General features: G+C 41.9%; 1 protein-coding gene across 3 annotated transcripts in view; it reads left to right on the top strand.

Moving 5' to 3' along the window:
- Positions 1-1414: 1414 nt before the first annotated feature.
- PPP2R3A (protein phosphatase 2 regulatory subunit B''alpha) overlaps positions 1415-15273 on the top strand; it is a 149578-nt gene continuing 135719 nt past the window's right edge. The window contains exon 1 of one of the 3 annotated variants that reach the window (XM_045856653.1): positions 1415-1553. The gene's annotated coding sequence lies outside the window, so the exon portion shown is untranslated. The other 2 variants (XM_045856652.1, XM_045856654.1) reach the window with 2 other exon arrangements.

A 15273-nucleotide genomic window follows, 5' to 3' on the forward strand; every position in this document is an offset into this window, starting at 1 on the left:
ACTTTGCTGTGTGTAATGCACACCCATGTTCTTGGCCCAAACTTTCAGAGGAAAAAATATTTTTATTTTTTAATCCATTATTTATTTATATTTAGATACTTCATTTTTGTATTATAAAGGAATTTTACCGTTTATTTTTTAACATATTATGGTACAAGAAATTTTCTGTAACAAATAATTACAAAACACAAAAGCAGATACAAAGATACAAGAAATTTTATGTACTGGTAACAAATTAGTACTACCCACATACAATGCATAATGCACATCTTTATTTTTCCCTCGATAATTTGAGGGGGGAGTGACCATTATACATGGCAAAATATGGTACATGTTATCTTTTTAACTAAGAATTTTACAAATAGTCCTGACTGGTGTGACTCAGTGGATAGAGTTTGAAAAGTTCTCTGATCTAATTCCCAGTCAGGGCACCTGCCTGGGTTCCCAGCCAGGTCCCCAGTTGGGGACATGGGAGAGGCAACTGGTTGATATTTCTCTTCCTCTCTCTCTCCCTTCCTTCCCCTCTCTCTAAAAATAAACAAATAAAATCTTTTAAAAAAGAATTTTACAAATAAACTCTTAATTGGAGGTTCCTAATTCTGGGGATATTTTTATTTTACAAATGTGTTCTTGGAGAGCACATAATTATGGACAAGTGGTCTTTGAGTTCCTGTGGCAGTTAGAAGAAAATTTTAGGAGGCCCTACCAAGGATGTGTCCTCCAAGCTATTGATAGGGTTTTAAGTCAGGCCATTTTAGATGGCGTTAAATAGGGAGTTGTTATAAGGGGGGATGTCTCCAATTAATACATTAAATTATGCATTGGTTTTATATGGCTTTCTGTATTTGTGTTATATTTAACAACATAACAGTTAAAAATAAATATCTCTTTCAACTTGTTTACTACTCACAACGAAAAGTGGCCGCAGGTGCGGGCCACTGGGAGGGTCGAGGTGAGCTGGGGCGTCCAGTCAGCGGCGAGGACTGCAGGTCCACTGCCTACGGCCCCAAAGGAACCATGCAGTCTGCCAGAGGGCAAAAGAATCAATAACAATAACAATAATGATAATAACAATTACAGTAATAACAAGTCCGAGAGACTCGCATTTCCAAATAGTAGTGACTACTACGAAGCGGGTCCCCGCGGACGTTACGCACATAGAGCTGCACCGGCAGCAGCTGCTGCGGCTCTCGTGGTGCCCCTGACGGCCCCCTTCCTGTCAGGGGTCCGCTGGATGGGGCGGGGCGGGGCTGGAGGGGCGGGGCGCTGAGCCCGCGGCCCTGGGTGGGGAGTGGCGGCGGGGAGGGCTGGGGGGGGAGGCGGGGAGGGAGGCGGGGGGAGGCGGGGGAGGGGGGGAGGCGGGGGGGGAGGCGGGGGGAGGCTGGGGGGAGGCTGGGGGGAGGCTGGGCGGGGCGGGGTCGGGCCTCACAGCTCTTCACTCGCCGCTCTCGCAGCTCTGTATCCCGCGCTGCCGCTGCTGCTGTCGGAGTCCTGGCGGCCAGCGCAGTCCGCCGACCGAGGCTACAGCCAGGGGAGGAGCCGCGGCCACAGAGGTAAAGGCTGGGACGCTTATGGCGCGGCCTGAAACCCTAGAGCTCCTGGCCTGGTCGCAGGGTAGTAGTGAGGCCGGGCGGGGGATACGGGGGGGCGGTACGCTGAGGCTCGGGCAGGCGGGGCCGGAGCCTAGGGGCGGGGACCGGCCTGTCCAGAGGGGACTGCCGGATCGGCGGTGCGCTGGTTCGGCTAGTGGAGCCGTGGAAGTCGAGTTTTATGACGGTGCGGGCGCCCCTCCACGCCCAGCTCGGTCCCGGGCCGCGGCAGCCGGGGAGGTGTGGAAATCGGTTGCCCCGTGGGCGTCTACAGAGGAGGGAAGGCGGGGGACGGCCTGCTCCCTCCCACTTGCGGGTTCCTAGGCCAGTTCGCCCCGCGCAGCCCTCGGGAACTTGTTAACCGGAAAGCTTGGCACAGAAACAAATGCCAACGTTTTGGAAGAACTGAGAGTCACGTCGTTAGGCGTTGAGGCTTTATTTTCCTTCCCCGCCCCCTGCCCAACCTCGGCCCGACTTGGCCAAAGAAGGATGTGTCACCAGCTCGGGGCCTGGGGCGGGATCCCTGGCCCGGCCGGAGCGGGATTACCTGAAACAAAGGTAAACAGAGGCCGGGCCGACCACAGCCCGGCCGAGCCACGCAGCTGACCCTGTGCGGGGGTCTCACTTCCTCGCCCACCCCAGCTGCCGCCTCCGGAGGGGCTTTCTCCTGGGAGACCTCCGGATGGAAACCAGCTGCATCTGAACTCTGTTGTGCTCACATTATGCTCAATCCTCCGACTCCGGTAAAGCTTAAGGAAATTTTATCCAGTTTTCGTGGTCAGCAAATGTAAGGGAGGATAAATTGCTCTTTGTAAATTATAAGGTATTTTCTTATTAGGAAACGGTCTCAAAGCACGAAATAAAAATTCTTAACACTTAAGCAGGAAAGCGTGATTTGTGGTGCTGAGCAAAACTGGAAGTGTTCCTTCTCAAATCATTTTTGTACAAAACAGCCCCCAAACCTTCAGTGCTAGGCATTTTTCTTTGTTCTTCATTAGTTTCAGGCCTCAGTTTCTTGTAAATAGAGCACCCAGTGCTGAGACCCTAAGAATTGCCATACTAGGTCAGAGCATGTGCATCCAGCCTAGTAGGCAGCAGGCTTGTGCTGTAGTAAAACTGTTTTCTTTCTTGGTGATGCCATTAAAAATGATCTCATTTTCATTTTTTTTAAGTTGTATCCATGGCTTTCAGTGAAAGCCTTTTAAAAACTTATAGATCACTCCTAATTTATATATACAATTTATTCACATTTATTGTATCCAAATGGCTCTCCTATCCTCTCTGGCAGAGAACTAACTTACAACATGAGATGCATGTGAGAAAAATTTGGATCTTTTATAGATCTGGGAACTCAGAAATTGAGAACAGGGGACATAAAAGTTAAGGTTTTCAAAAACACAGAACTTTACAGGACTAACCTGGTTGTTGGGTTCAAAAATAGCTTTATCCATTAACAACCTGAACATTAAGCAGTTAAAGATTTATTTGTATTTGTAAGTATTTGCATATTTTAAAATGCAGCTTAACATTCTGGAGTGTGAAGGGGCTATCAGATTTTAACCAAGGATGAATTAATTTGGCCTTAATGTTTAGCTGAAACCAGCTGCCCTAAGAGAATGAAAGTTTTGTTTCCGCAAGAAGGGAATAAAGGAGATAGTAATTTTGGAGTATAAGGTACTTGAGGGGCACCTGTTCAAGCCAGAACTCTGCCTTTAACCTCTTCAGAGGCTCCTCATAACTCCAGCAAACAGCCTTCATGGATGTGGTTCCTGCCACCTTTCTGTATGCAACTAAAGTTATGTGTACTTCCTCTCTAAAATTTCTTCACATCTGCTCCCTCTCACCGCCACCTCAAGTAGAAATAAATGGTCACCCTTTGGGGCATTATCATTCTCTTTAAATTAGAGGTTTTGTCCAGTACTATTGACATTTGGAGCAGGTAGTTCTTAGCTGTGGCGGTTTATCCTGTGAATTGTAGGGTGTTTAGCAGCATTCTTGACATCTACTTAATGGAAACCACTGTTACTTCCCACCCTGTCCCCACCCCAATCATGACAGTCAAACAGTCACACAACCCACACAGTTGTGACAGCCAAAAATGCCTCCAGACATTGCCAGGAGTCTCCTGGGAGGGCCCAGATCTCCCTTACCAGTGAACCGCTTTTTCTAAACAGACTGCAGCCTTAACACCAGTGACTGCATTGTCCTCATTTGCTTATGTGTTGATTTCATCTATTATGCTAAGCTTGAAGGCAGGAGCAGTCTTGTTCATTTATTTGACAAATATCTGAGGTAGGGCCTTCTTTCCCAGCCAGACACTATATAGGTCTGGGAATCCAGTGGTAAAAACAAGTGATATGGTCTTTACACTCCTGGATATTAGTCTGAAGAGTGAGAGAAGCATGCATGTGTAATGCTACAATTACCACATTATAATTGTGATCAATTCTGGGAGAAATACAGGATGCTCTGAGTATATAAAACAGGGGTCCTGACCTAGTTTGGAAGCTAGGACAGTTTCCTTGGGAAATGAACTCAAGATGAGTTGGACTCTAAAGAATAAGTAGAAGTTACAAGGTGAAGCTTACAGGAACAACATTCCCAAAGAAGGAACAGAACTTTTCTGGGAACTCAGAGGCCAGTGTGGCTGGAGCATAGAGAGTGATAGGGGCAGAATGATATAAAATGAAGCTGGGAAAGTAAGTGAAGGCAATCTCAAGCAACAGTTCTCGCTCGGTTCAGCCTGCTCATTAGAATCATAAGAGTAACTTAAAACAATACTAGTCCTAGGCTGTCCTCCAAGCCCATTAAATCAGAATGTCTGCAGTGGTGCTACTCCCTTTCCTCCCCAGCTGCAATTTTCCTCACACCTTCCAAAGGGATGACCACTGTAGTTTCCAATAACTTACTGTAACAAACAGCTGGGACTCAGGTGGTAGCAGAGGAGATGGAGAGAAGTAGATGGATATAGGAGATATATTTAGGAGGTGTATATCTAGACACTTTCTGTGTACATTCAAGCAAATGCATATTCTTTCCTCCTGTTGACACAAATGGTGGCATACTGTACACACTATTCTGTTCTTTGTTTTGTTCTCTGAACAGTGTCTTGGAAATCTTTCCATTTCAATATATAGTTTACTTATTCTTTTGTTTGATTGTGTAATATTCCATTGTCTAGAAATTGTTTCCAGTAATTTACTATAACAAACAGTACTATGCTTATACCAGTTCACATGTGTGAATATGTTTGTAAGATAGAGTCCTAGAACTGGAATTGTTGAGTTAAATGTGTATATACACATATTTGTAAATATTTGTATTTGTAAAACATCACTGTGGTCCTACTGGCCAAAAAGTTTTAGAAGGAAACAACAGTGAATGTGGGAGACAAATGACCCTAATTAAGGTCATTGTGTGCTATAGAATGAATTGTGTCTCCCCGAAGTTGATATTTTGAAGCTCTAACCTCCAGTGTAACTATGTTTGGAGATAGTCTTTAGAAGGTAATTAGGTTAAATGAGGTCATCAGGATGAGGCCCTAATCTGATCAAATTGGTGGCCTTCTATGAAAATAAGGGAAGAAAAGCCATATGAGCACACAGTGAGAAGTCAAGAAAAAAATCCTAACTAGAAACTCACCCTGCTGGACGGTGATCTGGAAATTCTATAAATTTCTGTGGTATAAGCCACCCAGTCTATGGTATTTTGTTTTAGCAGCCTCAGCCAGTAAATACACTGTGGAAAAGGAGGAGAGAAAAGATGGTAGGTGGGATCAAGGTGGTAGCAGAGGAGATGGAGAAAAGTAGATGGATACAGATGTGGCACAAGCAGTGAGGGGGAGAAATTAAGTGTATAGGATGACTCCCTGAGTTCTGGCTTGCCCAACCAGGTGAATGGTAGAGTTGTTGGCTGAGATAAAGAGCAGTGAAGGATAAAAAGTGTTAAGGTGGGTTTAAATCACATTTCACTTTGGGACTGGTGAGACCTTCAATTGGAAATGTCTCATAAGCATCTGATAATTGAAATTCAGAGCCCAGAGGAGTGGGCTGAACTGGGGACACAAGTTTTTAGGTGTAAATTGAAAGGTGTGGATGGAATTACCAAGAGCAATGGTTGTAAACCTGCAGTTCACAGCTTATCTGGTTTACAGATGTGTTTTGTTTTTCCAATACAGTGGTTTTTGTTGTTGTTTAATTTTGAGTTAGTTCCCATGAAAATCCAGATTTGGGATTTTTCTTTAAAAATGAGAGGATGTGGCTCTACTGAGCCAGCTTTCCCATATGGCAACAATTGATTGGTGCTAAGTCACAGCTGATCCCAGCTGCTTTCTAGTTCACCAAAGAGCCCACAACTCCCTAAAACTTATGCTTGGCCTGCTTTGCTTATTTACTTCTCTGACTCTGAGGCATTGGAGTGTGTGGTCTCTGCTCTAGGAAGAGTATAAAAACAGTGATTCTCATCTTGGCTGCACATTGGAAACACTGGACAATTAAAAATTACTGATGCTGGGGCTCACCCTAGCAATTTCTGTTTCTGCTTACTTGGTCCAAATTATAACCTGGGATTTTTAAAATCTCCTTACCCAGTTCCACTGAATAGTGGAAATTCTGAACCATTGATGGAGATTAAGAAGAGAATAGGATTCAGGATTTGCGTGGGAGGGTACCATAGTCCTAGGAAAGTGATGAGAAGTAGACATAGAGGTACAGTGGAATGGCCCCATGCTTGCAGTTAAGGCATGCAGACTTAACCCAATACACTTGAAGGTGTTTTAATTAGTTGAGAGAGTGAAGTTTTATTTTGCATCTATACTTACTGTTTGTTTTGCATTTATACATATTTGCTGTTCATTTACCGCATAGCGTTATATACATAAATAACAGGTGTACTTTATTTCATGAGCCATTTCAAGAGTAACTTAAACTATGCTTGATTTTTGTCTTAGGTGCTTATTTCAGAATCTAATTCTGGTTTAAATATGTCATAAAAGTCAAGAGAAGAGAGTATTTAAACAAATAGGAGTTATCAAGTAAAGATGTAGACTGAAAATGTTCTGTTGAATTTAGCAAGATGAAGTGTTTGCCTTCAGCAGGCACCATTTAAATGGGACGAGGCAGAAACCAGACTGAGATGGGTAAAACGAAAGAAAATGGAAATGTTAGAAAAATCTTTTGAGAAGTTTATTTGAAAAGGAGAGTGGTGAGGGAGGGGCTGGTATCTAACATATCTCTGTGATAGGTGTTCAGAGTGTGTTGGTTACCCAAACACTTCTAACTTTTTAGGGAGGTGATTCAGTGGTACGTAATTACCCCTCTCCTCCATTTCAGAGGGGTCTTGCTTGTATTTGTTTTGGAGACTTAGTGTTTTTCACTAAGGAGATTATTTTGCCTGAACCCTTAAGACTCAGATGTTGGAAATTATGCCCTTAGTCTCTTATCTGGAAAGCCACAGGGCTCCTAAAGGCCAGCAGTGATCTGGGCTGCAGTGATCCTGACATCATCCTCCCATTGAACTGATGAACAAAGACCAGACTGTTGGCATGTTGAAAATGGAATACTTGGCTATATCAGGGAATATGTATCTAGCTGTCACATTTCCAGGAGTATTTTTTGCAGCTGTATTTTTCCTAAATAACTTGATATTATAGCTTGGTTTTCTAGTTGCACGCATGCAAAATTTCCCATACTTTGAAATCTTTTTCATTGATGATGATTAGAAGGTATAAATAGAAGTTGGAGGAATAGGACCTCATTGAGCTCAGAGAGAAGGTAAACAGAGCACTGAACAAACTAATTTCCAAAAGGTTGTATGAATACTGTCACTTCAAAAACCTTGTGTTAAACTCTCTAGAGTGGGTTGTCATTCAGATGGTCACTACCAGTCTGTCTCTTATGCATGTCTGCCTCTGTGACAACTTTAACCTGGCACAGGAGGGCTTAAAGGTCAGTTTTGCATTTCTAAGAGTTGTTTCTAAGAATTGTGATCTACCAGCAGATCAAAAGCCATAGTGGCTGCAAAATGCCAAGGATTATTAGTGAAGAATGGCATTTATTTGTTCAGGGCATAAATCCCATTGTTATACCCTTTTTACAAATAGGAGTATTCATCTTGTGAGGGAATAACCTTCATAGCTGCCATTGGTTCATCTGTTAAATGGATGATGTTTAACTTCTGTGTGGATGACTTTGTGACATGAATAGCAGACCTTGGTTTTTAAAGGTTAAAATAAGTATTTTATTTTTAATTAGTTGAGAGAGTGAAGTACTGGGAGTCTATGATAAGAAAATATTTTGTTTAGAAACTCATATGCACTTGGACAATTGTAGGAATTCCACCATCACAAATTCACTTGGGTGCTTTGTGTGGATGGTGGTAGATGGAAGGAAAAATTCATTGTCAGGGTGGTCCAGAGCTTCTTATATTTGTAGAGGAGACAAGATAATTGAGTGGGGAAAGGACTTAAAGTCAGTCTTGGATGCAAAGCCTTGATCTGTCAAGTGTGAGATGTGTGATTTGTTTGTTTTTATTGAGTTTAAAATTCATATAACATAAAATTAACCATTTTGAATTGTGTAATTCAGTGACTCTCAGTACATTCACAATGTTGTGCAACCAGCATCACCATCTAAATCCAGAACATTTTTATCACCCCACAAGGAAACCCTGTATCCGTAAGCAGTCACTCCCCATTTCTCTCCTCCCTACTCCCCGAAACCACCAATCGACAATACTTTCTGTCTCTGTGGGTTTACCTATTTAGACATTTCATATAAATGGAATCACACAATATGTGACTTTTTGTGTATGGCTTCTTTCATTTAGCGTAATATTTACAAGGCTCATTCATGTACAGCATGTGTTCTTTTCTTTGAATAATACCATATTTCACCCTGTATAATGCGCATTTTTTGCCCAGTTTTTTAAAAGATTTTATTAAATACCATATGATCTCTCCTGTAAGTGGAACCTAACCAACAAAACAAACAAGCAAGCAAAATATAACCAGAGACATTGAAATGAGGAATGAGGAACAAACTGACAGTAACCAGAGGGGAGGGGGAAGGGGATAATGGGGGGAAGAAGGGGAAGGGTCATCAAGGAACATGTATAAAGGACCCATGGACAAAGCCAAAGGGGGGAAGGATTGAGAGTGGGGCAGGAGAAAGTGGTGGTGGGAAAATGGAGACAACTGTACTTGAAGAACAATAAAAAATAAAGGAAAAATAAAGATTTTATTTATTTTTAGAGAGAAGAGAAGGGAGGGAGGAAGAAACAGGGGGAGAGAAACAGAGAAACATCAATCAGTTGCCTCTTGCATACTGCCAACTTGGGGACTTGGCCTGCAACCCAGGCATGTGCCCTGACTGGGAATTGAACAGGCGACCCTTTGGTTCACAACCCGCAGTCAGTCCACTGAGCTATACCAGCCAAGACCTATAATTTTTATTTTTTATTGAGACATAGTTGACATATTATTAGTTTCATGTGTACAACATAATGATTCAACATATGCATATATTGTAAAATGATTGCTACAATAAGTCTAGTTAATATCTATCACTACATAGTTATGATTTTTTTCTTGTGATAAAAACTTTTAAGGTCTATTCTCTTAGCAACTTTCAAATATACAGTAGAGTATTATTAGCTGTCTAGTCCAGCTGTATTAGCTGTATAGTCCCCATGCTATACACTACATCCTCAGGAGTTAATTATTTTATAATTGGAAGTTTGTATCTTTGACCTCCCTCACCCATTCTACAACCCCCCCACCCCCTACCTCTGGTAGCTATCAATCTGTTCTCTGTATCTGTGAGTTCAGTTTTTTTGTATGCTTGTTTTTAGAGTCTACATAAAAGATAATACAGTATTTGTTTTTCTCTGTCTGACTTACTTCACTTAGCATAATGCCCTCAAGATTCATCCTATGTTGTCACAAATGGTAGGATTTCCATATTTTATGGCTGAATAATAGTCTGGGGTGTGTGTGTGTGTGTGTGTGTGTGTGATTTTCTCTATCCATTCATTCATCAGTGGACATTTAGGTTGTTTCCACATCTTGGCTGTTGTAAAGAATGCTTCAGTGAAGATAGAGGTATAGATATCTTTTCAAGTTAGTGTTTTTATTTCCTTAAATAAATACCCAGAAGGAGAATTGCTTTATTACATGGTAGTTCTACTTTTAACTTTTTGAGAAACCTCCATACTGTTTCCACCATGGCTACGCTAATCTGTATTACCACCAAATATGCAAGAGAGTTCCCTTTTGTCCACATCCTCACTAGCACTATCTTTTGTTTTTTGATAGTAGCCATTCTAATGGGTGTGAGATGGTATCTCATGGTGGTTTTGATTTGCATATCCCTGATTAGTGATGATGAACATCTTCTCATGTACACATTAGCCTCTTTGAAAAAACTTCTACTCAGTGCCTTTTTCCATTTCTATTCAGATTATTTGAGGGTTGTTGTTTTGTTTTGTTTTTTGCTATTGATTTGTATGATTTCTATATATGTTTTAGATATTAACCTCTTATCAGATGTATGATTTGCAAATATTTCCTCCCATTCGATAGGTCGTCTTTTCATTTTGTTGATTTCCTTCATTGTATAGAACATTGTATAGTTTGACGTAGTACCATTTGTGTATTTTTGTTTTTGTTGCCTTTGCATAAATGTGTGTCAAATCCAAAAAATTATTGTTGCCATGGCTGGGTAGCTCAGTTGGTTAGAGCATCATACCAATAGGCCAGGGTAGCAGGTTCAGTCCCTGGTCAGGACACGTACAGAAGTCAACTAAGGATACATAAATGAATGGAGTAGCAGTTTCTCTCTCTCTCTCTCTCTCTCTCTCTCTCTCTCTCTCTCTACCTCTCTACCTCTCTCTCTCTCTACCTCTCTACCTCTTTCTCTCCCTCTCCCTGTTACTCCCTCTCCCTCTCCCCCTCCCACCCCACCCGTCCCCACACTGCAGTGAGGTTTGGTTTGAGCCCTTTATGCATAGCATGAAGAAGTAGTAACGGGCATTCATAAGGAGGGGCAGCACTAGGGGGTAGGTGTACTGAGTGACAGTGCTACCATCAGAAGCTCTTAATGGTCTCCAGTTATCACTATGGATGTGATATCATTTTTCCTAAAAGATCAAGGCTTGGCTGACAAAATGTTCTCAGATGCTCTAGTACCTAAACACCTAGGTAGGAATGCATTCTCCAGGGGTTTGGACATCAGTAAGCCAAGTTTGGAGATCAGGGTGATGCAGAGGTGAGCCAAAGGTCTATTTGATGAGTAGACTTTTATAAAGGATTTTGCCTAGGAAACATAAACCATACAAGCATAATTGAGCCTCTTGTTGGCAGGCTTTCTCAATGTGTTTGTGTGTATTGGGACGGAGTGCTGGGCCATGCAGCTCTAGTGGATTATCTTCTGTACTTTCTCTCAGTACTGTGGCATTTGTGATGGAGACCAGGGGTGCTGGTCATAGGTTCAAAGCATATGCTAAACCTTTTCATCAGGCAAAACACTGATTAAGATGAGCACTTACTAGAAATGTCCAAGGGTGCCAAGGTATGCTATATGGAGTCATTCAGTCCGTCCTTAAACTGGTTATGAAAAGTGAAACTTTTTCTAGTCAAGGTATTGGCCAAGGAAACATAAATGGTAGTATATTAGCAAATTGCTCCCCTCCCTTCTTCCTTCTCTTCCTTTAATTGCTTCCTCTGTGCCAGGCTCTGTTTGGATGTTGGGATACAGTGGCAAATGAGGCAAGTAAGATCCTTGCCTTTATGGAGTGTACATTCTAGGGATAAACACAATAACTATGTAAACTACAAATAAAACAATTTCAGGTACTGATAAGTGCTATACTGACATTAAACTGGATAATGGGGTAGAGAGTAATGAGCTGGAACCTTGGTCAAGGGAGAGAGAGAGGCTGTTGGAAGAACCAAAAAAAGACCAAGGAGAGCAATGTAAGTTGAAGTAAGGGAGGTAGTAGGCATATTCTGGAGCTATATTAGGTAGAGGAGTATAGATTTTGTTCAGAATGGACTGGTAACCATTAGAACATCTGAAACAGGAGAACAATTTGCTCTAATTTACAGGGTGGGGCAAAAGTAGGCTTACTATTGTTTGCATAGAAAATAATACAATAATTAATAAATAATAATACAACTTGGTGTACTCACAACTGTAAACCTACTTTTGCCTCACCCTGTATTTTACTATGGTTATGGTGTTTAGAGAATGACTAGGGTATGTAGAAGCAAGAGTGGAAGCAGTTAAACCAGTTTAGAAGGCTATGACAATAGTACAGGTGAAAAGATGATAAATTGGGCCAGGATTTTAGCAGTAGAGATAATGAGAAGTTGTGAAAATTGAGAGAGATTTCGGAGATAGGATTGTCAGGTCTTACTGAGTTTATTCTGGGTATGACCTGCAAATATGACAGATTGCTATTTGATTTTCATGCACTCCCAAACACCTGTTACCTTGTAAAAAGTTCTGTTGCCTCAGTAAAAGTACTCTGGTTGTATATGCACCAGGCTATTTGGTTGTCTGCCTGTACAGTAAGTAGTTAATAACAAAGAAACCTTTGCTGGACCTCATCTGCAGAATATAGGGATTTCTCAGTCATTCCTGTAGAATGTCAGCTGACTGAAGAACTTTGGGAGTATCTCAGAGTTCTCCTTATACCCCTCAGGGTACTTGAAGGTGAATGACAGTCATGGGCTGATGAGGCAGGCTTGGTGGGCTCAGTCTCCATACCCTCTTTTGGCTTTTTGGTTTGGACCCTCATCATGTCTCACTTTTTAGTTTCTTGCAGTTGAACCTTGCTCTCAACTCTGCCTTCACATCTGACCTCAACATCCTCTTCCCCAGCTCCCTCCTCCTCCCCAACACTTCTATCATGGCATTGAATGAAAAATTTTCTGTCAAAATTATGGTTGCAAAGCCCCACTGGAGGTGGTAATTCAAACTTTAGTCCCAAAGGTTGTTTTCTTTAGTTAGGGTCTACTCTTGAGCCAACAGCACCAGAACCTTTTGCCTGAAATTGTCTAATAGGCAAACAAATGCTTCATGTGCTGTCCTAGTAGGCAAGCTCAGAGATTCTCTGGATCAGTGCCCAAATGAACTAAAGATCTAAATTGCGATAAGACTTCACCTAAGATATATCAAGGTTGATTAAATAGAGGAAGTTGGTGGGGCCAAGAAATAAGACACCAAAACTGTATCCAGGATGGAAACTAAGAAGTGGGGAAGCCATGAGTTCTGTTGAGGGGCACATGTGAAACCTAGAGGAACATATGAAAACTATGAAAATTGTCAGCTCAAGATAACCTGCATTTCCTTCTTACCTGGAGATATTTCTATTGGGCTTATGCCCTATTCTTCTACCCTAGTTGAATTTTTGGGTATTTAACAGCATCTCACAGTTCATACATTAAGAAAATATTGTTAATTTCTGTTTAATGCTGTGCACTGGCTACATGTTGTGGATATGAGGATTAATAAATTGCAGTGCCTTTCTGATTCATCTCTGCTTCTGCTTCCCTGTCCCATGACTACTGCTACCTGAATCTCATCACTCCCCTTCCTGAGAAACTTGTGGCAAAGCAGCAGTGGAGGACCAGGGCCAGCAAGGCAGCGGTAGAGCAAGCAGTCCCACATTCACATGCAGATAAATTGGGAGGAACAGCTGGGGAGCAAGACAGACTATGCAACCCAGAGCTTCAGTGCAGGGAAATAAGGCCTCAATCCACTGATAGAAAATACCTGTGGGGGCTGAGGCAGCGGGGGAAACTCCCAGCATCACAGGATAGTTGTTGGTGAAACCCACAGGGTCCTAGAATGTACACAAACCCACTCACGCAGGAATCAGCACCAGAAGGGCCCAATTTGCTTGTGGGAAGCAGAGGAAGTGACTACAAGCCAGCAGAGAGCAGAGCAAACACCATTGTTCCTTCTGGGATCCCTCCCCACATACAGAGTCACAATGCAGCCATGTGGGTTACCCCACCCTGGGTGAATACCTAAGCTCTGCCCCTCACTATGTAGCAGACATATCAAAACAACAACAACAACAACAACAACAACAACAACAACAACAACAAATGGTCCAAACGAAAGAACAGATCAAAGCTCCAGAAAAAATATAACTAAGCAGTGAAGAGATAGCCAACCTATCAGATGCACAGTTCAAAACACTGGTAATCATGATGCTCACAGGATTGGTTGAATTTGGTCACAAATTAGATGAAAAAATGAAGGCTACACTAAGTGAAATAAAGGAAAATATACAGGGAACCAATAGTGAATAGAAGGAAACTGGGACTCAAATCAACAATTTGGACCAGAAGGAAGAAAGAAACATTCAACCAGAACAGAAAGAAGAAACAAGAATTCAAAAAAATGAAGAGAGGCTTAGGAACCTCCAGGACATCTTTAAACATTCCAACATCTGAATTATAGGGGTACCAGAAGGAGAAGAGGAAGAGTAACAAGTGGAAACGATACTTGAACAAATAATAAAGAAGAACTTCCCCAATCTGGCAAAGGAAATAGACTTCCAGGAAGTCCAGGAAGCCCAGAGAGTCCCAAAGAAGTACCCAAGGAGGAACACACCAAGGCACATCATAATTACATTACCCAAGATTAAAATGAAGGAGAGAATCCTAGAAGAAGCAAGAGAAAAGGGCACAGTAACCTACAAAGGAGTTCCCATCAGACTGTCAGCTGATTTCTCAAAAGAGACCTTACAGGCAAGAAGGGGCTGGAAAGAAGTATTCCAAGTCATGAAAGGCAAGGACCTACATCCAACATTGCTCTATCCAGCAAAGCTATCATTCAGAATGGAAGGGCAGATAAAGTGCTTCCCAGATAAGGTCAAGTTAAAGGAGTTCATCATCACCAAGCTTTTATTATATGAAATGTTAAAGGGATTTATCTAAGCAAAAGAAGATAAAAAATATGAACAGTAAAATGACAGCAAACTCAAAATTATTAACAACCACACCTAAAACAAAAACAAAAGCAAACAAAGGTAGAATAGGAACATAACCACAGAAATGGAGATCACATGGAGGGTTATCAACAGGAGAGTAGGAGGAAGAGAGAGGGGGGAAAGGTACAGAGAATAAGTAGCATAGATGGTAGGTAGAAAATAGGGAAAGGGCAAGAATAGTACAGGAAATGGAGAAGCCCAAGAACTTATATGTATGACCCATGGACATGAACTAAAGGGGTGGGAGGGTGTGTTCAGTGTGGAGGGGAGTGAAGGAGAAGCAAGAAGGCACCTACTAGGCCTCATGTTTGAAGGGCATGGAAGAGAAAAAGAGTCATTGTCTAAGAGCTGCATAGAAAGCAGCATCCTCAGGCGAGAGTCCAGTTTCCATTTAAGTAAGAAGCTTAAAAGAAGTTGAAAAAAACTTCAGAAAAGAGGTCCAGGATATGGAAATTTTGCTGATATCAACCCATGAGCCCCACAGGGCTCAGGGGAAGTATTTCTATATATTTCTTTCTTTCTGTTTTTTGTCCTGTGGTGATCTTACCTAGTCTCAAGGTTTTAAAAATGACTCAAGTTTGTGTCAACCCAAATATCTCCCTTAAAGTCCAGACTCAATTCTCCAACATCATTCTGCACATCTTTACCTTAATGTCTAATAGGATGTCAAAAGTAACATTAG

This window comes from Phyllostomus hastatus, unplaced genomic scaffold (assembly GCF_019186645.2).
Source record: "Phyllostomus hastatus isolate PE091 unplaced genomic scaffold, TTU_PhHast_1.1 phas_scaffold_129, whole genome shotgun sequence".
In the NCBI taxonomy this organism is placed as follows: domain Eukaryota; kingdom Metazoa; phylum Chordata; class Mammalia; order Chiroptera; family Phyllostomidae; genus Phyllostomus; species Phyllostomus hastatus.